Source organism: Herpailurus yagouaroundi, unplaced genomic scaffold (assembly GCF_014898765.1).
Source record: "Herpailurus yagouaroundi ecotype Mexico unplaced genomic scaffold, PumYag 186, whole genome shotgun sequence".
Lineage (NCBI taxonomy): Eukaryota > Metazoa > Chordata > Mammalia > Carnivora > Felidae > Herpailurus > Herpailurus yagouaroundi.
Window position 1 is genome coordinate 501,272 of NW_024412417.1, and position 25,415 is coordinate 526,686.

General features: G+C 33.4%; 1 long non-coding RNA gene across 1 annotated transcript; it reads left to right on the forward strand.

Moving 5' to 3' along the window:
• Positions 1-9,716: 9,716 nt before the first annotated feature.
• On the forward strand, positions 9,717-21,329 carry LOC121043179 (uncharacterized). The gene is made up of 3 exons (XR_005796708.1): positions 9,717-9,768; positions 17,129-17,272; positions 21,175-21,329. It is a non-coding gene; the product is annotated as an uncharacterized LOC121043179 (long non-coding RNA).
• The last annotated feature ends 4,086 nt before the right edge of the window (positions 21,330-25,415 follow it).

Here is a 25,415-nt window from a genome sequence, read left to right on the forward strand (position 1 = left end):
AGGGTCCTCTTCCGCCATTTACTCTTCTTTACTTTATGCCTACCAATGTCAAATTGCTTTAAATTTCCTAAATGCACCATCTTATTTCAAACCTCTGTGCCTTTGCCTGTTGTATTCTTCTCTTACAAACCTGGTAAGTAAGTTCACCTTTCAAATCCTGTCCATGGGAAACTTCCTCTCTGAAGCCTTTCCCAAAACTGCACACCTTCTGGGAATGTTCATGCCTCCCTTCCTTGTTTTATATTGCATTTGGACCTTACACATCATTTAATTTCATTTCTCAATCATTTAAAATTACCTCTCTCTTATACTAAAATATAGGCTGCTTAAGTGCAGAAGCAGTGTCTTCCTGTTTCTGCCTTTAACCTCTGTTACAGTGTTAGCATGAAATGAACATAAGAGTCCACCTTGTCCAACTGTTATATTTTGTAAATAGAGACTGATTGCTATAAATGTTAAAATTTCATTTTTGTATCTAAAAAGTTAATTGATGTTTTATTTAGAATCATCAAAGTATAAATCAGAAAATTCTTGCAAGTGAACTGAGTGCCCTACTTTAAGTAATGCATTTATGTTTCAGTTCTTTATTGCAAAAAACAAGAAGGCCTATATTCTGATAATACACGTTCTCGCAAGAATTAGCATTGAATTGGCTTGATTTTCTGTCTTGAAATAGAAGATCACAATATTCTTTCTCAAAATTCTTTTGGTGCCTCCATGGGTAATTTATATAACAGAATATCTTTGTAAACCTATGCTCTTGCTATCAAAATTCCAACTTGCATGTTCCTAGAACTTGTCATTGTTAATGTCTGTCAGTGGTTATCTGTTAGGTAGGAAGTGTAAATGGAGGAAATAAGAAGACAAGAATTTTTATTTTTATTTCAGATACTTTTGTACTTTCAAAACCTTTATAATATGATGCATGTATATATTTATTTTAGCAAAGAAAGAAAATAAATAGCATATCCGACAATATGGTTCAACAACTGATTAGTCCATTTCCATAGAGAGTATTTTATTATGAAAGAATTGGATTTGAAATAATTTGGGGGGTTAAAATGTCTTCCTTACACATTGTTTTTAGTACTCTTGACTAGAGATAGTTACTTTTTCCAAAATCTTGACTCATGTTTCAAGGATGAAATATAAAGAAGATAAATGATATAAAAACTAACGTGTGTCCCTAATATTTCTTCTTCTTAACACAATAAAATATTTCTACAAGAAATCCACATTTTAAAATCACAATAAACATATGACTCAATGATCCAGGTATGTGCTTCTGTTTTCCAATTCAAAATGAATTTGGGAATACAAACAGATATGACCTGAATAAAATATATTAATATGTTGTTTTACCTTCCATTTCGCCTAATGTTCTTTTTATTACTTCTGGAAAATTAATGCACAAATGTTAGTAATTTCTGAAATACTGCCTTCATTTAGTTATCAATAATTTTATAAAGGAGAGACAGGGAAGGCCTTATGGATATACTGATATTTGAGCAGAGACCTGAAGGAATGAGTCAAATATTTAATTTATGGAAGTGTGTCCCAGATAGGGGGAACAGACATATTGAAAGGCCCAATTCTTGTTTGAGTTGAGAACATGGTAAACAAGTCCAAGGAATAGAAACAAGGCTGCAGTGGCTAGAGTGGAATAAGCAAGAATGAAGTGGAAGGAGATGAGTTCAGAAAAGTAGCTGTGATGTGGGAACACTAAAGTGCTCATATGGTAAAGGCTCTAATTTCACTTATCCCTTGTGGGACATGTGAAGTAAATCCTAAATACTCTAGATTTGTTCTTCATTTATCTAACTTTATTCAGTCTTTCCATTTTGATTCCTTTGTACTTTTTAATGTATTAGGATAAAACCTCCATTCGATCTTGTAGCTTACTAGAGTGAATCATTAATCATATCTATTTTACTCTTCATCTGATGCAGGAAATATATATATATATATATATATATACATATATATATATACACACACATATATATATATACATATATATATGTATACCTATATATATATGTGTATATATATATATATATAGTTATGTTTTTAATTTCCAGAAATGTGATATCACATTAAATATATCTATTATGGCCCATATACTTTATGGTCTTTGAATTTATGTCTGTATTTGTAGATAAGACTCCACACTGGGTAGTTGGAGTGTTTATTTTTAATCCAGGTGTGAACTGTGTACAAAACCAAGAAATGTAGATTTAAAGAAGCCTTAGCTTTGCTGGACCAAAGCAGTGGAAAAAGCAGGCAGCAGGGCGAGATCGCTGAGTTTACCGTTGATGTGCAGCCTGGCTCTTGTTTCCTTCAGGGCAGGCGTCATTACATGTGGGGGCTGATAGCAGCAGGATGGCGTGCAGCTCTGATAATGCTAACTTTTCTCTCTGACCTAAAACCTACACTGGCCTCCCCAAATGAAACTCACCATTTACCGTTCTAATCGTGGAATTACTTAACTTTATTCTAAGGACTTACACAGAAGTCAGTCACTCTGAAAGTGAAGAAACATTTCAAGACCCACTTGATATATGCATTATCTGGCTGGTTTCCCAAGCAAATGTTCCTTCTGTAGGAAAAGTTTCTTGTTTCTTGGAGTTTTTGTATGTTTATTTTATTTTTGAGAGAGAGTGTGTCAGCAGGGAGGGGCAGAAAAAAGAGGGGACAGAGTATACCAAGCAGACTCCATGCTGATAGTAGCAAGCCAGATGGGGGCTTGAACTCATGAACCTGGAGATCACCACCTCAGCCAAAGTCAGGAGCTCAACTGACTGAGCTACCCAGGTGCCCCTGTTTCTTATTTTTTAAATATATCTAACATTTATGTATAAGAAATTATTAATATCTTTTTTTTCAGATTCCATGACTTTCTACCCTATACAGTATCTTACTGGTATTTTGGTTCTCCTTCTCAACATTGCTATGCATTTGACTTTATCTTAGTATTTTTCTTTCACTTCACTGGAATTTGAGTGTGCAAAAATGGTCAACACTTGTATTCTTCCAGCCATGTCAAATTGGATGTATCCTACATATTTATCTGACCTAAAAATTATGTACTGTCTCCAGGTTATTGTTCATAAACACTAGGTAGTAAGAATAAATTAAGCAGGAATATTTATGTACTTGAAAAAGCTTTCCTCTAGACATAGTTCTGAGTGGAAGTGTACACTTGACATTTCTTAAGTAAGTAGTCATATAAAATTAAAGGGTAAAGACTAACAAATTTTTCTCTATTTTTGTAGTTTATAGATAATCATTTCTTCCATTTTTCAGTTTTGTGGTTTCTAAAAGAATGAAGCAAATCAACTTACTTTTCTTCATACCAATGAAATATTAGCCAAATATGTTTGTTTCTCAATAGTGGAATCTAGTACTAGGCCTTGAAAATAAATACAACTATTTACGTAATAAAGAGTAATTTTTTTCAGAAGTTACAAGAATGTTTCCAAATCCATTGCCCCATGATTAAATGTTTAGTAGGTGTAATTCTCAGAATAACAAAGTTTTTGAATAACACAACTCAAAGATTTTTATCTATTACTCTGACCATCGTACCTCACAAAAGGATACATTTCCATAAATGAGTTTAAAATGTTTTTACTGCACATAAGCTGCTATCAATAATTCAATTCCTAATACCTATTTTGTTCTAGAACCACACATATTTTCCTCCTGAGATATTGACATTACCCTGTCAAATTTCATGAGATAATAATACCACCATTTTTCCAAAAGAATAAATATAAGTAATAGTATAAACATAACTTTTATTGTATTTCATGAGAAATATGAAGTTCAAGGAATTCATTATCGGGGTATGTTATTTTTACTGCATATTTTTATGTTAAAAATGACATAACAAATGCCAGGTATGTTGATTCTCATCTCACACATTTTTTTCTGGTTGGGAATATCCAAAGGCATTCTAAAAGGAAAGCTGACAATTTAATTGTAAATATTAGAGAGCTGGTATAAAGAAAGACGCTCAGAATAGAGAAAAGATTGATGGATTGGATTAAATCAATCATCATTAAAAGTATCTTATGTAGAAGACATAATTGTATTCATTGTCTCATCACAGAATAAAGATGAATGGTTGGAAATCATAAGGAATTTTATTTTAAGTCAGTATAAGACAGCATTTTATAAAGACCTATGTACCCAGCAATGGCTCTTGCTCATCTGAGAGTAGTAAGTCTCCACCCATTGGAAGTGTTGAAGATAAGATTGGGATGCCTGTATCAAGAAAATTATAGAGAAATTCCAGGACTATGGTGCTAATGTAAATATGTGTAAGTTTCTATCTCAAAGATTCTATAATCTTTTCCTAAATGTTGTTTTATACAAATCCAAAGTCATATGTTTTTGCTTCAGTTTAGATTAGTTCTTTAGAAAGCTATTTGGTGTTTTGCTTTTGCTGAACAGATTTGCTTTTACTTTCTTTAAGTAATCCCTCATTCATTAACAATACTCTAAATAAATTTCTTTCTAAAGTTACAAAATATAGATTAATTATTATTTATGCTTTTTTAATCTGTCAGATAATATTACTGCTTTCTTGGAGCATAAATATTATGTTTTGATTATAAGAATCTAACCTTCCTGTGATTAAAATTTACCAAACAATTACTGTGAATTTTTAAAAGTGTATATGCAATAGTTATGAAGTATTTTCTTTCTTTTACCAAAGGTGCATTTTTTTTAAAAACAGAGAATACTTAGTGATAGTTTTGAGAGCTTAAATGGATGGTTAGGACACTTTAAATAGAAAGGAGTAAAATGAGTTAGATAATGTGTGCTACCTACCTGTAGAATCTTCAATATCTTCACCTGTACCTTATCTCAGAGGTCTCCCATTTCTAACAGCACCATAATTGGATGGTTCCTTAAGGGTTATTTAATAAGAATCAGAGAAAGTGCATACTATACAAAACTTTCTTATGTAAAGAACTCCTTATAACAAAATCCAAACAAATCTATTACAGTATATCAACTGCCAGGAAAAGAGAAAGAGAGAGAGAGGGAGACATTTGTCACTTTAAAAATCTCAATATTGGTTAGGATTTCTCTATTATTTTTCCATGATTTAAGTTTCCATTTTGTGAAATGATCAACCATAGAGTATCTCTGCAGTTGACAAAGACCTAAAAATAATGTTGTGACAGAAACTAGCTGGTTGCTCATCAAAATCTTTTCACTTTCCTCCTGGACACACAGCTAGACTACATTTTTCAGATTGCCTTGTAGTTTCCATATTCTCCCTCTCATCATGTCCATGATTTTCCATCTTCCCTTGTTTGAATCTGGATGGAGATGATTTAGAGGAGGACTCTAGAGCCTTTGGAATTGAGAAGCCACAGATAGAAAGAGCCTGGGTCCCTGAATACCTATGCAAAGCAATACCACCACCCATCCCTACATTGGAACATCACAGGAGCAAAAAATAAACAGTGTAGTTTGTTGTGTCTGTTAGCCTATCATTTGTAGGAGTAGTAAGATAAGGTGGAGTTTTTATCAAACACTATGATAAAGCATAAAGCAACTTTATGGTAAAGTGTAACTTTCCACTGGTTTCTATAAAAAAAAAAAGTATTTATCTTCAATAACCTGAGAATTCTTCAAGAACAGTAACCAAAAATCTCATTCATCGATGTACTTTATGGCTTCTGACATAGAATGGGAAATACACATAGTTTATTTAATTAAGTAATTAATCAAAAGCCCAGAAACCAATCAAATGACAATTAAAAGTAGCAGATGAATACCAGAAGGTAGTGGATTATCAACCTTAGATACTTTCCAGGCTAAATTACATTTGCAATAGGCAATAGGGGTACAACAATAATAGAATAATCACAAAAGCTCATTTCATTGTATCAGTGAGGCAACATGCTCTGTGGTTACCAAGAACAGGGTCATGTGAACAGATGGCAGGAGTAAGCACACCTGATGATTCTACTAGTGGCTAATATGTACAAAGCTAGGTGGTTAATAGTAATTTCCATGTTATAGTAAACCATCAAAAATATTTCTTTAATTTTGAAATTTAAATCCAGTTGCAGTTGTGTCAAATACTGTGACATCAGTCTTTATATATTTCCTTAATGAATGAGCTAGAAAAAGGATGAAGGGGAAAGGAATTGTGGGAAAAGTAGGAAGTGAAAAACAGAGAGAGAAAGAGAGACAGAGAGAGAGAGAGAGATAGAGAGATAGAAGATTTTAAAATCTCAGGAAGGATTTTTAAAAAGTTGAAGAAATTGATAAAAACAAAAATTTGGGATTCTACCTTTAAAAACTTCTAATAATAAGACTATATCATATAGACTATAATATATATTTTAAAAATAAAAATATATATCCTAAATATATATTTATTACTTCTAAATATATATTAATCATTACTTACTTTTATTATTATTGTGTATATACATGTTATATTTAATTCCAGATATAGGGGAAAGTTAAAAATAATTAAGATTTACCCAAAATGGGTAGATTAATCTGTTGACCTCCTAAATGGTAAAAGGACTCAGAAGATGGAAAATACACTTTTTTCAAGTGTTGAGAGATAAAATGTGCTTTCTTTATCATTGGGTCATGAAACGACTAATTTACTTGTCTTATAAGTACATCTCAACTTTGCTAGTGATTCAGGATATATCTTTTTCTTTGGATCTGTGAAAATGTGTTTTACTTTAGTTTTATAAAACAATTATTTCATGGCTAGAAACAAATTTCAAGAAATAATTAAATAATCAAGCCATTTAAATAACTTAAGACCGTCACAAATATGTAAAAAAAAAAAAAAACCCAAACCCCTCAATTTTCTGAGTTAAACAGTTATATTTAGATCATTTGCATGTACTCAAAACAGAATAATTAGATTTGTGCTAAATATAAGATCTGAAACAAAAGCTCAGTTGTAAATAGTGTCAGTTGTTTTTTTCACTATTATCTTGTTCTCAATAATGTTCATATGTATACACACAAATATATATATATATATATATATATATATATATACATAGGTATTATGTATACATATGAGTATATATGTGGGGATATGTGTACAGAGTATATATGCAGGGTGCTTCCTCTTTATCTTCTCCTTCTCTTTCCTTCCCTTCCTGTACAATTTAGTCCTGAAGCCATGGCGGGGGCAGGGGGTGGGCAGTGCCAGCAAGGAAGGGCAGCCTCCAGAACAGGGTGTGGATGAGGCCCATGTAGGACAAAGTGGCATTCACCTAGTAGGGCTGCATGGCATGTGATATCGGAGCCTGAGGCAGCTGATGAGGGCTTCCATATAGAGGGGCAGTAGGCAGAGTGTCAGAGCATGCTCAGAGTAAGAATGAAGGGGAAGGATTCACTAGGGAGTGTCCTAGCCTGAGCAGTTTGAGAAGGTTTCCTGCATGGCAGGACTGCCCCCTGCAGGACATGAGAGCACAAGAGGCTGAGGACAGGTCCTCTCAGAAGGGTCCAGAAATTTGCACAAGGTTTTGGACCTTAGCACCATAAGGAGCGTACCTACATAGGGTGCTACCAAGCACTGGTATTGGAGCCTGAACAGGGTGAGGACATTCGCAGGGAAGGAGACAGGTTCACTGCAAAGACACTGAGAATATGATATATGAGTAGGCTAGAAATGAATGATAGAGAAAGCCACATGGAATCTTTTGGACAAAAGAGATCAAGAATTTATTTGAATAGTGCGGATAAATTATCTGTACATGTTATAGTATTTTATTTTGTTCTTTTATGTAGAAAATAGTATGCAAGTAATAAAACTAATTATAGTTTAAAAATCTAATGGATCATTAATACTGTTTCAAAAGAAAAATAGTTTTGGGAGGATGTAGAGATTGGAATGTGGGAGGATAGCATTATCTAATATATGAACAAAATTCTACTCTTACAAAACCGTATTATGCTACTAGGAAATCTTACACACACTGGTCAGCATTTCTTACACATTTGAGAGAATCTAGGGCTTCCATTCCCTGCATATGTTTAGTGTGTCACACCCTGGACATCTGCTAATGTTGAACATCTGTCTTTCGTTTTCATTGAAAGATGTCTCATTTGGACTGCCAAAAAGAGAATGGGGTCATTAGTTGTTCTACAGTGTGAAGTTATCCACCAGATTATCCTTGTATGAGGGATAATAATGTCAGGAAAGCTATAGTCACTGCAATTAATCCTAAGGTTTGCTTTACACTGGGAGTCATTACAAGCATGATTCCGAAAGTGATTGCCAAACTATCAAAATTCCCCAAATAAAAACAAAAGTTGTTTTATATAGCATTTATCACCTGGTAATCACTGTAAATTTATTTTCTGAATACAAAAATAAAAACCAAAGTAATGAACAAGGTAAGATACTTGCATGCCTGCTGAATTAGCAAGGTTTGAATTACGTTTAGTGTAGTTTGAATTGATATGTGTGATGAAAGTGAACAATCTTTGTGACTTACTCTCTATTACATTGTTTATTTGATTATTTTATTAACAGTGACATGTTATTGTCCAGTATGTAGAACAACTGGAAACTTATCTTTTATGTGAAAAGCCATATGCCAGAAGTAAGCTGTTGTATATTATGTCTTTAATATTTTTATTATGTGATATAAAGTATGAAACCAAATTCATTATCATTTGGATTTTTTTGACTATACATAAGCCATACAGTACAACTGGAAACTTATCTTTTATGTGAAAAGCCATATGCCAGAAGTAAGCTGTTGCATATTATGTCTTTAATATTTTTATTATGTGATATAAAGTATGAAACCAAATTCATTATCATTTGGATTTTTTTGACTATACATAAGCCATACGGTACTATTACAGGTTTTGATACGAATAGCTGAAATGTTAAGTGGTGCACTCTTTTGTTCTGCTTAAGAAATCTGTTTTTATATTCAAGTGTTTGTGTCCTTCTAAATTATGTAGAATATAGCAGGCAAGAATCACGTCCTTCTAAAATGTAAATCCTTTCGCATTTGATAACTAGAAGCTTTCTGGGAAACTATTTGTAAGATAGTTGTTGGTTTTTAATTTTTATATACACTTTACAGAAACATTTATTCAACATAAGTGTAGACCTATATTCACTCATCGTGTTCACAATTTGAATTTAAACACAATAAAAACAAAAACGATGATATAGACAGAAGAAAAGGAATGATAATTTTAGTGTGACTTAGCACCACAGAGATCATATTGAGCGAATCTTTATTTTAAAAATGCAAGCAGTCCTAATTTCATCCCTCTGTTTCTTAGTTGTTTTCTATTTTATAAAATGGAAGTATTACGAAGTTACAGGAACACCTGGAAAGACTGTGTATGTGTGTCACTTTATATAAATATAACTAAATTATTTATGTGTTCAATAGTAATCCATTGTAAGCTACCAAAAGAAGTTTATTTCAAGACCCTGTTTGTCCTTGAAAATCTGACTCTGTCTTCATATCTGATGCTTTCCTTAAATACATTATCCCATCTCTTTTTATCATGTGCCTGTTCAACTCCTCTGCTATTATTTTCTAGCTTCTCACAGTTATACATGTTCAAGGTTTGCTTTGATTTTAAATCTAGTAGTTTGAATCACAGTACAGAATACTAAATAACTGGAAAAGTATTAGCTCATTTAATCAATCTAACCTTGTTTTCTTGTAGGAGGATGTTAAAAATGTATATTTGGAAAGGGAACAAAAAAAGGAATGGAAAAATTTCAAGGTATAGTAATATATATTACAAAAAAATACATAGGATAACTGATAATTCTTCCCTTATGGTAACCTATATTACATTAGTGAAAACTTTTTCAGAGAGTATGAATATTAAAGAAAATGATAATGATGTTTAAACATTTCTACTGACAAAATATTGTTTAATTCTTTAGAGCTTAGTACTGTCTTGTAAGAAACATTAAAGTAAATTTGTAGTAATTTAATTTTTTTTCCAAACTTAGAGGGAAGAATATGCATGAAGTACCTACTGTGGGCTAAGCAGTTTATATATGCTGTTGCATCAGTTAATCTCTTTAAATATAGTTATTGTTTTTCTTATTTTATGGAAGAGGAATTTAAGGACTGTAGAGATTAAGGAACTTGTTCAAGTAACACAGATAGTTAATATAACTTTCAGTAATACAACTCAGGTTTGCTCAATTCCGGAAGCAATGAGTTATTTTTAATTTTATGGTTTTTCTGTAAGAGCAACAGCGTGCAGTTGGCATGTGAGGATAAAACGGTCTTTATTTTGTGATATATATGCCAAAGGAAAAATTAGTGAATATGGTTGTGTTCACATTGCTGTGTAATTAATCCAATCTTTTAGCACTTAAAAACTTGACTGCCAGAATCATTATCATTGTTATCACCATCCTCATCACCACTATCTCCACCATCACTTACCCAGCCATGGGTGAAATCCTTTAAATATCCCATTTGTGTAGTGCTTTCAGCAAATTTAGAAACAAAAAAAAGGGACGGGATAACTCTGGAGATTGTGGGACAGCTGAGACACATAGTCTCCAAAACATGAAGAAAAAATTTTTTTAATGTTTATTTATTTTTAAGAGAGAGAGAGAGAGAGAGAGAGAGAGAGAGAGAGAGCTTGAGCAGGGGAGGGGCAGAGAGAGAGGGAGACACAGAATCTGAAGCAGGCTCCAGATTCTGAGCTGTCAGCACAGAGCCTGACGTGGGACTCGAATTCGTCAACTGTGAGATCATGACCTGAGCTGAAGTAGGACGCTTAACTGACTGAGCCACCTGGGCGCCACAACATGAAGAAATTTTTAAAACACAACATAAGGTGCAGCCGCTCTGGAAAACAGTGTGGAGGTTCCTCAAAAAATTAAAAATAAATCTACCCTATGACCCAGCAATAGCACTGCTAGGAATTTACCCAAGGGATACAGGAGTGCTGATGCATAGGGGCACATGTACCCCAATGTTTATAGCAGCACTTTCAACAATAACCAAATTATGGAAAGAGCCTAAATGTCCATCAACTGATGAATGGATAAAGAAATTGTGGTTTATATATACAATGGAATACTACTTGGCAATGAGAAAGAATGAAATATGGCCTTTTGTAGCAATGTGGATGGAACTAGAGGGTATTAGGCTAAGTGAAATAAGTCAGGCAGAGAAAGACAGATACCATATGTTATCACTCATATGTGGATCCTGAGAAACTTAACAGAAGACCAGGGTGAGGGGAAGAAAGGGGAGAAAAAAAAAGTTACAGAGAGGGAAGGAGGCAAACCACAAGAGACTCTTAAATACTGAGAACAAACAGGGTTGATGGAGGGTGGGGAGAGGGGAAAGAGGTTGATGGGCATTGAGGAGGGCACCTGCTGGGATGAGCACTGGGTGTTGTATGGAAACCAACTTGACAATAAATTACATTAAAAAAAAAATAAGACACAACATAAAGAAATAAGACAATGTGTCACCTTTAAAGTAGCAACCTCTCTTTATTTTTCTGGCTAACATGATAGATTAATGTGGTATGAGATACTACATAAGAAATAGAAAGTAAAAGTGACATGAATAAATTTTAAATAGGTGATTTTATTTAAAAAAAAACCTTCAATGTTGTATCATTTGGCCTCTTTACATAGAGTTATTGTTTTTCCTATTTTATGGAAATAAGAAATATATAGAAAAAGGGGGAAAGGTTTTCAAGCAGGTCAATGTTAGACTTTGGATCTGGGATACCATAGGTAAGTGCTGCACTACTATGTGGCTTTAAACCCGATATGTGTTTCTCCTTTATGTTGTAGGCATGTACAGTAGGGTGTGAACACTGACCCAATAAGTAAGAACAAGTATGGCAGAAAAACTTTCCAAATACTTATTTCTATTAAAAGAACAGTGAAGGGGCGCCTGGGTGGTTCAGTTGGTTAAGCGGCCAACTTCGACTCAGGTCATGATCTCGCGGTCCGTGAGTTTGAGCCCCGCGTCAGGCTCTGTGCTGACAGCTCAGAGCCTGGAGCCTGTTTTGGATTCTGTGTCTCCCTCTCTCTGACCCTCCCCCGTTCATGCTCTGTCTCTCTCTGTCTCAAAAATAAATAAACGTTAAAAAAAAATTTTAAAAGAACAGTGAAGCAAAGAGTGGAGTGAATTCCCACATCAAAATACTACTTCTCATAGCAATCTGCAATAATGAAATCTAATTCTGTGTTCTTGATAAGCTAGTTCTTATGACTTTGTTCATATTCCTGTCAGTCAGTGAGCACTGATTTAGCTCCCATCGGGATTTGCAATACTCCAAATATTATAATTTACTAAAAATCAAGTGTTTTTCCTTTTAAACTCAGGTCCTTTCCAAAATAAAATCTTATCATTTCTTTAATCGTATAGACAAAAATAAATATTTAATACTTTCCAGTTTCCCCTAAGAAATCCAAATCTGTGTGTAAATATTTGCATGTAGTTTTTTAAGAATTTTGACCCTATAAAAATCTGTCCTACTGAATTTCTTTCAATTCCCTAAATGGCCATTCTCTGTGTTGTCTGAAACACCTTTACCTGTACCGATCTGTAACCAATTATTGTCAGTTTCATTGCTAGATTGTAATTTGAATAAGGGGGAGATATTGACAAGCATAGTGCCTGTTACATGATGAGAACACAATAATTATAAAGAATAAATGAATGAATAAATGAATGAATGAATGAATGGTAAACATACTACCAGAGATGCTTTTACTGCTGAAATGGCCCAGAATAAAGATGCCATAATTTTGCTGATATCTTCCAAATTTATGATTGAGGAATCTCTGGAAAATCTGGGAACTCAAGGCCTTCATTCAAACCATTGTTTCTTTTAAGATTCCCTGCTGTCAGACACACTTTCATCACATAATTAAGAAATGATTCATAAACTTCCAGCTGGATATATCAGAATCTCAGATTTATTAAAGTTGTTGCAGGAACAATTTATGAAGAGCAATCCACAGAGTTGTACCTGATGCTTGTCGCTCTTGTCCCAAATCCTAAAATCTAGATTATTTGCTAACCATGCAAATGTATCTGCCACACACAGGAATTCTTCTTAAAAATGTCTTGTTACCTATCATTTGATTATTGGTCCTATCAGGATGTCTGTTCTAAATCCAAGGAGTTGTCATGGAACTCAACTTTGATTTCCTTTCTTCCTGTAGCGTATACATCAACAAATATTGAAACACCTAAGCATTTTTTTAATTTCATGAGAAAGAACGTATCAGATTTCATATTTATAGGCATTATACATGTACTAACAAGAACAGATTGTGAGCTTTCATGTTCATGCTTTCTAGCCTAGCAGCCTTAAGCAGTATAGGTATTCTAGAGACATTTTCTGATTGATTCATAAAAACTTTAACTAAAAACCAATTGGAAGGTGTATGGAAAAATACATTGTTGCACACAATGGTGTGTTAATCAATGTTTAACAAACTACTCCCCTACCCCCAACAAACCAAACCAAAAACTTTTGACTTGTCGCATTTGCCACTTTTCATGGTGTAAATATCCCCATCAGAGCCGATTTCAAGCCCCCCAATGTGAAGTCACTATAAGTACAGTTGGGATGAGATGCACACAATGGGCTCTCATGGGTTATGAAGTAGCTCCAGAACACAGGTGGTTCGTGAATGTCTGTGAGATTATGCAATTACACAAACCTGGTATAACAACTAGGACAGAAAAAAATACAGCTTTTAAATTTAAAACCTTCAGAGAATAATGGAAGTGATGAGGAAACAGGGAGCATTCCACCAAAATTGGTAGGAGGGCTGGAATCAGGAAGAAAGAGATAGCTCCTTAACGCAATAATGGAAGATTAAGCAAAAGTAGAAATCTGAGGCGAAATAATCATTTATCAGTATTAACTAACAACAACAAAAATTCTGGGTTTGCCACGTATTCTTTATGGTTCTCCTAAGATAACTATTTAATAAAAAATGTTTGGCATCGATGCTTATTTATATTGTTCATTTTGACCATATATCACAGGCATACGTGCCACCTGATCTCCCTGCCATTCATGTCTATAGACAAACCCTCTTGCTGCCCTGAGCAAATTTGGACTCCTCAAACAAACCTTCAGCTTTTTGTGCTTAATTCTCCCTCCCAAGGTTTTTTCCCTTCTAACCATTCTATTCAGCTTAGTTTTCTTACTCTTTCAGCACAAATTCCATTTTGGCCTTGTTCTTAGTGTTTTTCCCTCACTCCTCTTAAACAATCTGAGATCTTAGTACTTCTTCCGTCACAACATCCACCACCCTCTATCAACATTCCTAATTGCCTGTAGCTCCCACTGGTAGTCTTTTTTCTTACTGGGTACTTATGGTCTGTAATTTACAATTACATAGCTGGTTATGTACTGAACTATTATTTGCTAAATGTTTTGTACCTGTGTCTCCCTCTCTCTTTCATAGTATATTTTAAGGTACTAGCAAATAAGAGACCATACAAAACAAAATAGTGTTGGACACATAGGGAAACTTAGGAAATACTTAATGTTAACTGAAATATAGAACTAGAAAAAGGGTAGTTTGACACATAAATGCCTTGCTAATGCCTTTATAAGATTTTACATTAATACCCTAAAATATTTTTATCCCTTTAATAATTTGAACTAAAAATGACACCATAATAATAGTTGCAGTCTACATATTTCACTCAAATCTATTCTCAGAATAGGGATTTTTTGGGGTTTTTTTGTTGTTGTTAATCTAATCATTTGTAATAAAATAATTTTTAAAAATTATAAATCAGAGGGGTGCCTAGGTAGCTCAGTAGGTTGCACGTCTGACTTTGGTTCAGGTCGTGATCTCGCAGTTCATGAATTTGAGCCCCACATCAGGATTTCTGCCATCAGCAGGGAGTCTGCTTTGGATCCTTTTTCCTGCTCTTTTTCTGCACCTTCCCTGCTTGTGCTCTCTCTCTCAAAAATAAACATTTAAAAAAATTATGAATCAGAGTAGAATTGAAGTCAAAGTAGAAATCCATTTTAACACAAAAAATAACTGAAGCAAATAGAATTACTACGAAAAATTCAAATGAAATCACATTTCAGGGCACTCAGTTGGTTAAGCATCCATCTTTGGCTCAGATCATGATCATGAGTTCGAGCCCCGCCCTGGGGTCTGCACTGACAGCTCAGAGCTTAGAGCCTACTTTGGATTCTTTGTCTCCCTCTCTCTCTGCCCTCCCCTGTTTACGCTCTGTCTTTCTCTCTCTCTCTCTTTCAAAAATAAATAAACATTATTTTTTTTAAATAAATGAAATCACATTTCAAAATACCTGAAGTAATCACTCCATATTAATTTTCAAACTGTGTTTAGAAATTTTAATGTTAATACCCAGTAGGTTTAAAATTTTTTTTTCAACGTTTTTTATTTATTTTTGGGACAGAGAGAGACAGAGCATGAACGGGGGAGGGGCAGAGAGAGAGGGAGACACAGCATCGGAAACAGGCTCCAGGCTCCGAGCCATCAGCCCAGAGCCTGACGCGGGGCTCGAACTCACGGACCGCGAGATCGTGACCTGGCTGAAGTCGGACGCTTAACCGACTGCACCACCCAGGTGCCCCAATACCCAGTAGGTTTAAATAAAAATTCAAATTATGGACTGAGCTCTGGCCTATAATTATAATTTTCATAGGTTAAATGGTTTTATGAATTTTGGAAAAGGGGTACAGTGGTCACAGACTGATAGACTAATTTTTGTTTGTTTCAAATTTTTGTTAATTCTAGTTAGTTAACATATAGTATAATATTGGTTTCAGGAGTAGAATTTAGTGATTCATCACTTACATAACACCCTCTGCTCATATTAAATGATTAATGGTTTTTGCTAGTTGTTAAGGTTTATTTTAATTAGTCTTTATACCTAAGCATCTCAAATTAATCTAATAATATTAACTGCTTCTAACTTTCAAGAGACAAAACTGACACAATTACTGCACATCTCCAAAATGTAGTGATAAAGCATGGCTCAAAAAAAATGAATAATAACTCCACTAAAATACTCACAAGAAAACAAAATAAAAAATTCTCACTCACTTATGTTGTAGCCAATATAAGTTATTTCCTCTCCCTAAGTCCAGATCCAAAAACACATAATTCTATGGGGCAAAAAAACAATTTTAAGTAAATATAAAAGTCTAAATGCACTAGCTGCATATATAGTTTTAATTACTGACACATGTTTAAATCAGCATTCATACCAGTCCTTTGGCCCTAATATCATGCCTCTGCTTATATCCCTTCAAGTGAAATTAATTACCATGTAGTCATCTCTTCTCTAGGCTATATTTGATTAGCTCCCTCAGCTCCCCTCATAAATTCTATTTTCCTTTTTTAAAGATTGTTTTGTTGCTCTCTTCTGGACCCACAATGATTAACATAAGACCACTAAATTAAATTTCACTTCTTATGCCCAAGTCTCTATTTACTAAGTTATTATATTACTTGACCTGATGCCTCAGGCTAGTCTTCATGCAATGGAATATACTATTGAAAAGTGAAAATATTTTTCTCATTCTACCAACTATTGGTTGATCTTTTTATCATAAAATTTATACTTATTCTTCCCATAGGGATTAACATGACAAACAATATTGATCATTAATCCTGTAACATGTATCTATAGATTTTAAATGGAGACCTCAAGCTTTTTTCTCCTCCTTCTCCTTCTCCTCTTCCTCCTCCTCCTCCTCCTCCTTCTTCTTCTTTTGGCATATTTCTATCATTTCTCTTTGAAAACATTATCTCATTATTTGAAATTAAAGAATATATGTATTTTTGTGAACTCATGCACAGAGGCATATATATTGCTATAATATTATGCACACATTTGTGCATTTTAATTTTGTCCTGACTACTATGCACTTGATACATTTGCTTCGTATATTTCAAAGATAAAAAACATAAGCTAAGTTTGTAAAAAAGCTAATTTCCTGAAAAAAAAAATCATTTGCCCCCTGATGCTCACTGCTTTTTCCAATCTTTGTCTACATGAACTTAATGTTATTCTTGAGAATCCAAACCCATCAACCGTCTTGCTCTCCTACCCTTTCCCATATTTATCTGTAGGTGAAACTAGTCGTCATAGCTGGACTTTTCTGATGCTGAGCTTGACCATTTTTCAACTGCTGCTTTTGATAAAAGACATAATCATCTGGGAAATATAAATGCAGTTTCTGGAGAGAGCTGAGTCCTTCTGAGAATGATTGCCTGGTGAGCCAAGTTCTGTCATCAAAACCCGACAGGCAGTTCACACTGGAATACATGTTTAAGGGTGTGGGAATATGCAGACAGATTTTGTCCTTTGTGTTTAACTTGGCAGTCTTTTTTCCTCCCTGCTTCTTGCATTGTTTTATAGCAATGACATCTTCTTACATGATTCGCATGACTAGGTATTTAATAGAGAAACCTGCTGGTTTTCATAAGATTTGGGAAGACGAGGATGGATAGGAGGCTGTTATAAGTTTGTCTATTTTCAAACCAAGCAATAAATTTAAAAAGCTCTATTTCCAATGTGAATCACAAATGAAGATGTGCTGAAATGTGTTCAAATTAATTTTCTAGTGCAATGGGGAAAAAAAAACAAGCACTGTAATATCAGCTTCTGCATTTTCTTTTTTAGCTCTCCAGAATTTCTCTTTTTAATTTACTCTCCACTAAACTCTCTAATTCCAATTCCTTTCTTACCTTTGTCACTAAATACGGTCATGTTACCCAGATAAAGAAAAATACTGTAAGACAGAATCAGTTTCTGATACATGCTACAACACAGATGAAGCTTGAAGACATGCTAATTGAAATAAACTAGACACAAACGAACATCAATATTGTCTGATTCCATTTATATAAGGTGCCTAAAACAGTAAAATTTTGTCTTAGATTGTCTTAGAGATAGAAGGTAGGATAGTGGTTATCTGGGGCTTGAGGGTAAGCAGAATGGAAAGTTATTGCTTAATGGTTGCAGACTTTCAGTTTGAGATGATAAAAAACTTTTGAGGATGGATACTGGTGATAGTTATACAACAGTGTGAATGTACTTAATGCCACTGAAATGTACACTTAAGAGGGTAAAATGGTAAATACTATGTTATTTACATTTTTCCTATATTGATAAAACAAAGAGGATCTCTGCCCACTGAGATGGAACACTTCAGAGAGAATAGCCGTGTGGTGCACCAGGAAAGGGTAGACCATAGTGTCACAAGTGTAGTGTCACAAGGGTAGTCTCACAAGTGTCAGCATCAGCCAGTGGGCTTAAAGCACAGCATGCCATTTGTGACCATGCCGAGAGATCAGATGTTCTTCAACGTTTATTTATTTTTGCGACAGAGAGAGACAGAGCATGAACGGGGGAGGGGCAGAGAGAGAGGGAGACACAGAATCGGAAACAGGCTCCAGGCTCTGAGCCATCAGCCCAGAGCCCGACGCGGGGCTGGAACTCACAGACCGCGAGATCCTGACCTGGCTGAAGTCGGACGCTTAACCGACTGCGCCACCCAGGCGCCCGGATCAGATGTTCTTCAAAGGCTTAAATTTGTTAGACCCACAACATGTACACTATTCTGAATAGACCGGAAGTGATATCTGAGAATGACAAAATCCAATTTCCCATTAAGTCCAGAGTGTTGGAGTTTTAGATTAAATCTAACTTAGAAAAATTAAAGAATTGTTACTTTTTTCTACTCTATTGTAGAGTAAATTTTAGGACCATTGAATGAGTTTACTTTTTTTTCCTGAAAAAAAAGAAAAGATGTTTTTAAATGTATGCTCTATCTTATCATCAGTGGTGTCTAACAGTATTTTGAGAAATAGGTTTATTTTATTTGGAAATAGGAGCCATAAAATTTATAAAATACCATTTTAAGTTAATAGCCTGCAAAGTCATAATTATGTTTAGTGCAAAAATGCAGTAACTTTCTATTTAAAAGGTGTTCTTAATTTGGTTTTATTTTCTTTTGTCCTGTGAATTGTCTTTTACCTAGCTTTATTCGTCATCCTGGTTTTCATTTCATTTTTTATTGTAAGTGACACAAACATAAAGCATTTTGACACTTATTTCCATTAAAATATTATATCTGTTGGTATCTGCTTCTAGCAATAAAGATTTCTGTGATTTATATTCTCCATATTATATATTTCTCTGACATTCTGCTATGCTTTTAGTCAATGCTCTTCTTTCTTTTTTAGTTTTCAGTCATTATTATCAGATCATAAGGTTGTGAGGTTTTTTTTTAACTATTTACATAAATGGGATAATGCTATATTTAGTACTCTTATTTTTGTAGTAACATAAAAAGAAGACTGAATTGGATTCAAATCTGGGCTTTACCACTTTTGAGCTTTTTGACTCACAGGTTACTTAACATCTCCAAACCTTAATTTGGGATTTCTCAACCTATGAAACACTGTTTCTCTATGTTCCATATGTTCAGATCTCAATGAAACAATTCATAGGGTATCATATATTTCTTATTTTTATTATAAATGTATATATTAGTGCAGCTTGTTACCTTCAGCGTTAATAGAAATATTAATAGAAATGTATCCTGAACAATTTGGATTATGACTTTTAATTATCCATTTACTGCCCTGAGATTAATTCTCTGTTTCTAATTAGTATTGTTTCAATTACCCAAATTTTATGAAAAAAAAATGACTTTAATATGTAATTTTTTTCTTTGTACCAATTGAATGGAAAATAATCATAAGATGTTAAGTGGGAAAAAAGTTTCTTAGTCTTTCACAAGAAGAAATGTGGTATAAAAATTAAATTAATATGCTGCACACAATAATATTAGCATCTGAGCTAAAAACAAACAAAAAAACAAACAAAACGATATGCTACAACAGTAGGTACCATATTTAATTTCTGAAGTCTGATATCATTTCAGCTTAACTATATGATCTTTCAAATTAAATTAATGTCAACTTGAATGTTGTAGATTGCATAGTTGCTTTATGGATATCTGTTTATTAGTTATAAAATATTTGTGTTCCAAGAATTAAATCTAATTTTATCATTATATATATTTAAGCAATATGTTATGTAATTAATCACATCAGCCCTGGAAGTCAACTAGAATTCTTTATTAAAAATTGCCTTAGTGTCCTTATCTAAAAACCAACCAAACATTCCCTATCTTTCAGGATTGTTGTGAGAGTTAAATGAGACATAGTAGGCAACACATACTCATTCCCTTTACTTATTTATAAATATCACTCCCTATGGCTTTTATTTCATTGTTGTTTTTATAAGTAAAGTCAATATAAACAAAACCAAATGTAGAATTAGCTGTTTTTAAAATATTAATGCTGTGCTCCACATTATGCTAAATTTTTGCATGGTACAAATGACCCACAAGCCCTCACTGACTTCCAGCAACAAAGGTTCATTTCTTACCTACTTGCCCAGCATAGGTTGACTGCATGTTTGCATTTTGCTAGGACTCAGTGTTGCTCTCACATGGAACAAAAAAAGGGACCATGTAGGAAACGCTCAATGGCTCCTGAAGCTTCTTCTTGGGAATGGCACACCTGTCTTCTCTCACTGTATTGAGCAAAGCAAGTTACACAGCCACTTCTGGCATCAGAGAAGTCTAATCCTCTTCTAAGGAGGAACACTCCAGAGAGTTACTCAAGAAGAGATTTTAAAGAGAGGCATAAAATATTTATGCGATAATATAAGCTATTCCAATTATTAGAAGAATTTATTATTTTGGCAAATGAAAATAGACAGGAATATCATCCCTTGCTATCTGCCTTATAGCAGTAATGGGAAGATAAACTAAATGACATATACATACAATTTAGGGATCTCAGAAAAAAAGTTTTATAAGTTAAAAGTTATAATTTCTCCTCAAATATTTTATTCTAACTTAAAAAATAGCTCCATTAAGAAATAATTAATAGATATGAATGTTGAGTTATATTTAATAAAAAATTGTGCATAAATTATATTTTTACAGATTTGCTTTGGTAAAATTCTATCTTTAAAGTTTTTTTTTAAAGCTATTTTTTTGTTGTTTTCCTATGGAATTCATACTATTCATTCTACTATAAGTTTCAAAGTTTAGGGATGATAAGATTAATTACTTTTAATAATCTTTTCTTTCTAGGATAAAACAATGAAAAACTCCTTGTATTATAATGGAATTATTCCAGGCTTTGGAAAATGGGACCATTGCTGGACCAGCATTCCTAGGAATCTCAAGGATACTCTAATCAGTTATTAAAAATGTCAACTTAAAGAAATTGGGAATTTCAACATGGATTATTAATTGTTTTTGTTATTCACTTGGAATCACTATAATGGTCTACCCAATTACCTTACAATTCTATTTCTTCCCAAAGACAAATTTCTTACTAATTAATCCATATAAATTCCTACTAATATATTTATTTTGGACAACTGAATTTCCTTTTTATTTTTTTTATTTATTTTTTGCTGTTTTCTCTTTATTAAGGTCCTGTATCATAAAAGGAGATAAAAATATCTTCTGTAACAATTTTTTAGAGGACCAAAAATTTTAAAATAAAATTTCTGACATCTAAGTCCTAATTAGCATATTTAAATTATATACCATGCTTTGGCTCATTAAATTAAGTGTAAAAGTGAAACAAAAATGGTAAGCTTATTATTGCTTTTCAAAAACTATGAAATAATGGTTTTATTGCCATCTTAAACTTGTTTGCAAAACACAGCCTATTTTCTATGCATTTTATAGTATATGTAAGATGGCTTAGTCCATTTGGGCTTTTATACAAAAAGTATATGTAAAAATCCATTTGGGCTTTTATACAAAAATGCTACAGACTGGATGGCTTATAAACAAGAGAAATTTATTTCTCACAGTTCTGGATGATGGGAAGTCCAAGATCTAGATCCAATATGGTCATGTTCTGGTGAGGATCCTTTATCTGTCCATAGCCCTCATCTTCTTCTGTGCCCACATGGTGGAAGCAGCTAGGAAGCTTTCTAGTATCTCTTGTATAAGAGCACAAATCCCATTCACAAAGGCTCCACTATCATGACTTAGGCATCCCCTAAAGGCCACACTTCCTAATACCATCACATTATGCATTAGGATTTCAACATATGAATTTTGGAAGAACACATACATTCAAACCACAATATAAGGAAACAGAATTTCTATGCAAAATATTTACAAATTCACAAAGGCAAACTTGCACATGATTCTAAAATAGGCTATTTAAAAATTTATAGCTGTATAACTTCTCAATCATTATTATCATGATTTTTATTAATTTTTAACTCTAGTATAATTAACATGCAATGTTATATTAGTTTCAGGTAAACAATATAGTGATTCAACAAATCTATACATTACTCAATGCTCATCATGAAAAATGTACTCTTAATCCCCTTCACCTATTTCACCCATTCCCTCCTCCCACCACCTCTCTGGTAACCATCAGTTTGTTCCCTATAGTTAAAAGTCTGTTTTTTCATTTGGCTCTTTTTTTGTTTGTTCATTTGTTTTGTTTCTTAAATTCCACATATGAATGAAAATATATAGTGTTTGTTTTTCCCTGACTGACTTATTTCACTTAGTATTATACCCTCCACATCCATCCATGTTACTGCAAAGGACAAGGTTTCATTATTTTTTAGGGCTGAGTTATATTACATTGTGTGTGTGTGTATGTGTGTGTGTGTGTATTGATAATAACATCTCTTTCCATTCATCTAATGAAGGACACTTTGATTGGTTCCATATTTTGACTATAGTAAATAATGCTATAGTCATTTACATAGGAGTAAAAATAGGGGTGCATTTACCTTTTTAGATTGTGTTTTCATATTCTTTGGGTATATTCAGTAGGAGAATTACTAGATCATAACATAATTATATTTTTACTTTTTGAGGAGCCTCCATACTGTTCCACAGTGGATTTACCAGTTTGCATTCCCAACTACAGTGCATGATGTTTCTTTGTTCTCCATATCCTCGCCAACATTTTTTCTTGTGTCTTTGATTTTAGTCATTCAGACAGCTTTGAGGTGATATATCATTGTCATTTTAATTTGCATTTCTCTGATGATTAGTATGTTGACCATTTTTTCACATTTCTGTTGGTCTTCTGAAAGGTCTTCTTTGGAGAATTGTCTGTTTATATCGGACTTGATTGGATTATTTGCTTTTTGGTGTTGAGTTGTATAAGTTCTTTATATATTTCAGATACTAACTACTTATAAAATATATCATTTGCAAATATTTTCTCCCATTCATTAGGTTGTCTTTTAGTTTTATTCATTTTTTCCTTCATTGTACAGAAACTTTTTATTTTTATATACTCCCAGCAATTTATTTTTGTTTTTGTTTCCCTTAAAAGACATATCTCAAAAAACATTGCTACAGGGGCACCTGGGTGGCTCGGTTGGTTATGCATCTGAATTATGATTTGGGGTCAGGTCAGGATCTCAATGTTCATGAGATCAAACACTGCATTGGGCTCTGTGCTAACAGCATGGAGCCTTCTTGGGATTCTCTCTCCCTTTCTCTCCCTGCCCCTCCCCTGCTCGCATTCTGTCTCTCTCTCTCTGTCTCTCAAAATAATTAAATAAACTTTTAAAAAACTAATAAAAAAATTTAAATGTTGCTATAGTTGATTTCAAATATTGCCTATACTTCTAGAATTTTTATGGTTTCAGTTCTCACATTAAAGACTTTAATCCATTTCAAGTTTATTTTTGTGTATGATGTAAGAAAATGGTCCAGTTTCATTCATTTGCATGTAGCCAGTTTTCTCAACATCATTTGTTGAAAACACTGTATTTTTCCCACTGATATTTTTCCTTTCTTTGTCAAAGATTAATAGTCCATAAAATCATGGATTTATTTCTCTGTTTTGTTCTATTGATCTATGTTTCTGTTTTTGTGTGAGTACCATACTGTTTTTGATTACAATAACTTTGTAGTATATCTAGAAACGTGGAATACCTCCAGTTTTGTTCTTTTTCAAAATGCCTTTGGCTATTCAGGTCTTTTGTGATTCCATACAAATTTTTGGATTCTTTGTTCTAGTTCTGTGAAAAATGATGTTGGTATTTTGATAGTGATTGCATTAAATCTGTATATTGCTTTGGGTAGTATGGGCATTTTAACAATATTTGTTCTTCAAATATATGAGTATGGAATATCTTTCCATTTGTTTGTGGCATCTTCAATTTCTTTCATCAATGTTTTTAGTTTTCAGAGTACAGGTCTTTCACCTTCTTGGTTAAGTTTATTTCTAGGTATTTTATTCTTTTTGGTGCAATTGTAAATGGGACTGTTTTCTTAATTTCTCTTCCTGCTACTTCATTATTAGTGTATGAAAATGCAACGGATTTCTGCATACTGATTTTGTACCCTGAGACTTTATTGAATTCATTCATCAGTTCTAGCTGTTTTTGGTGCAGTTGTTAGGATTTTCTATATTTTATCATGTCACCTGAAAATAGTGGGAGTTTTACTTATTCCTTACCAATCTGTATGCCCTTTATTTATTTTTCTTGTCTGATTGCTGTGGCTAGGACTTCCAGCCAACTTTTATGTTGAATAAAAGTGGTAAGAATGGACATTTTTGTCTTGTTTCTGATCTTAAAGAAAACACTTTCAGGTTCTCACCATTGAGTATGATGTTAGCTGTGGATTTTTCATATAAGGCTTTTATTATGTTGAAGTATGTTCCCTGTAAACCTACTTTGCTGAGGGTTTTTATCATGAATGGATGTACATTGTCAAATGTCAAATGTACTTTATCAATTGCATCTATTGATATTATCACATTGTTTGTATCCTTTCTCTTGTTGATGTGATGTATCATGTTGATAGATTTGTGAATATTGAACCACTCTTGCATCCCAAGAATAAATCCTGCTTAATCGTAGTGTATGATTTGTTAAATACATTGTTGGATTCAGTTTGCTAATATTGGGTTGAGGACTTCTGCATCTATGTTCATCAGAGGTATTAGCCTATAGTTCTCTTGTTTTTGTTTTTGTTTTGTAGTGCCTTTATCTGGTTTATTATCAGGATAATGCTGGCGTCATGGAATGAATTTAGGGGCTTATCATCCTCTTCTATTTTTAAAATAGTTTTAGAAGAATAGTATGAACTATTTTTTTAATGTTTGTAGGAATTCACATGTGAAGCCACCTAATCTTGACTTTTCGTTTGTTGGGAGTTTTTTGATTACTGATTCAATATCTTTGCTAGTAATCAGTCTGTTCAAGTTTTTTATTTCTTCCTGCTTCAGTTTGGTAGGTTATATATTTCTAGGAATTTATCCATTTCTTTTAGGTTGCCCAGTTGTTGACATATTCTCTTATAATCCTCTATATTTCTGAGGT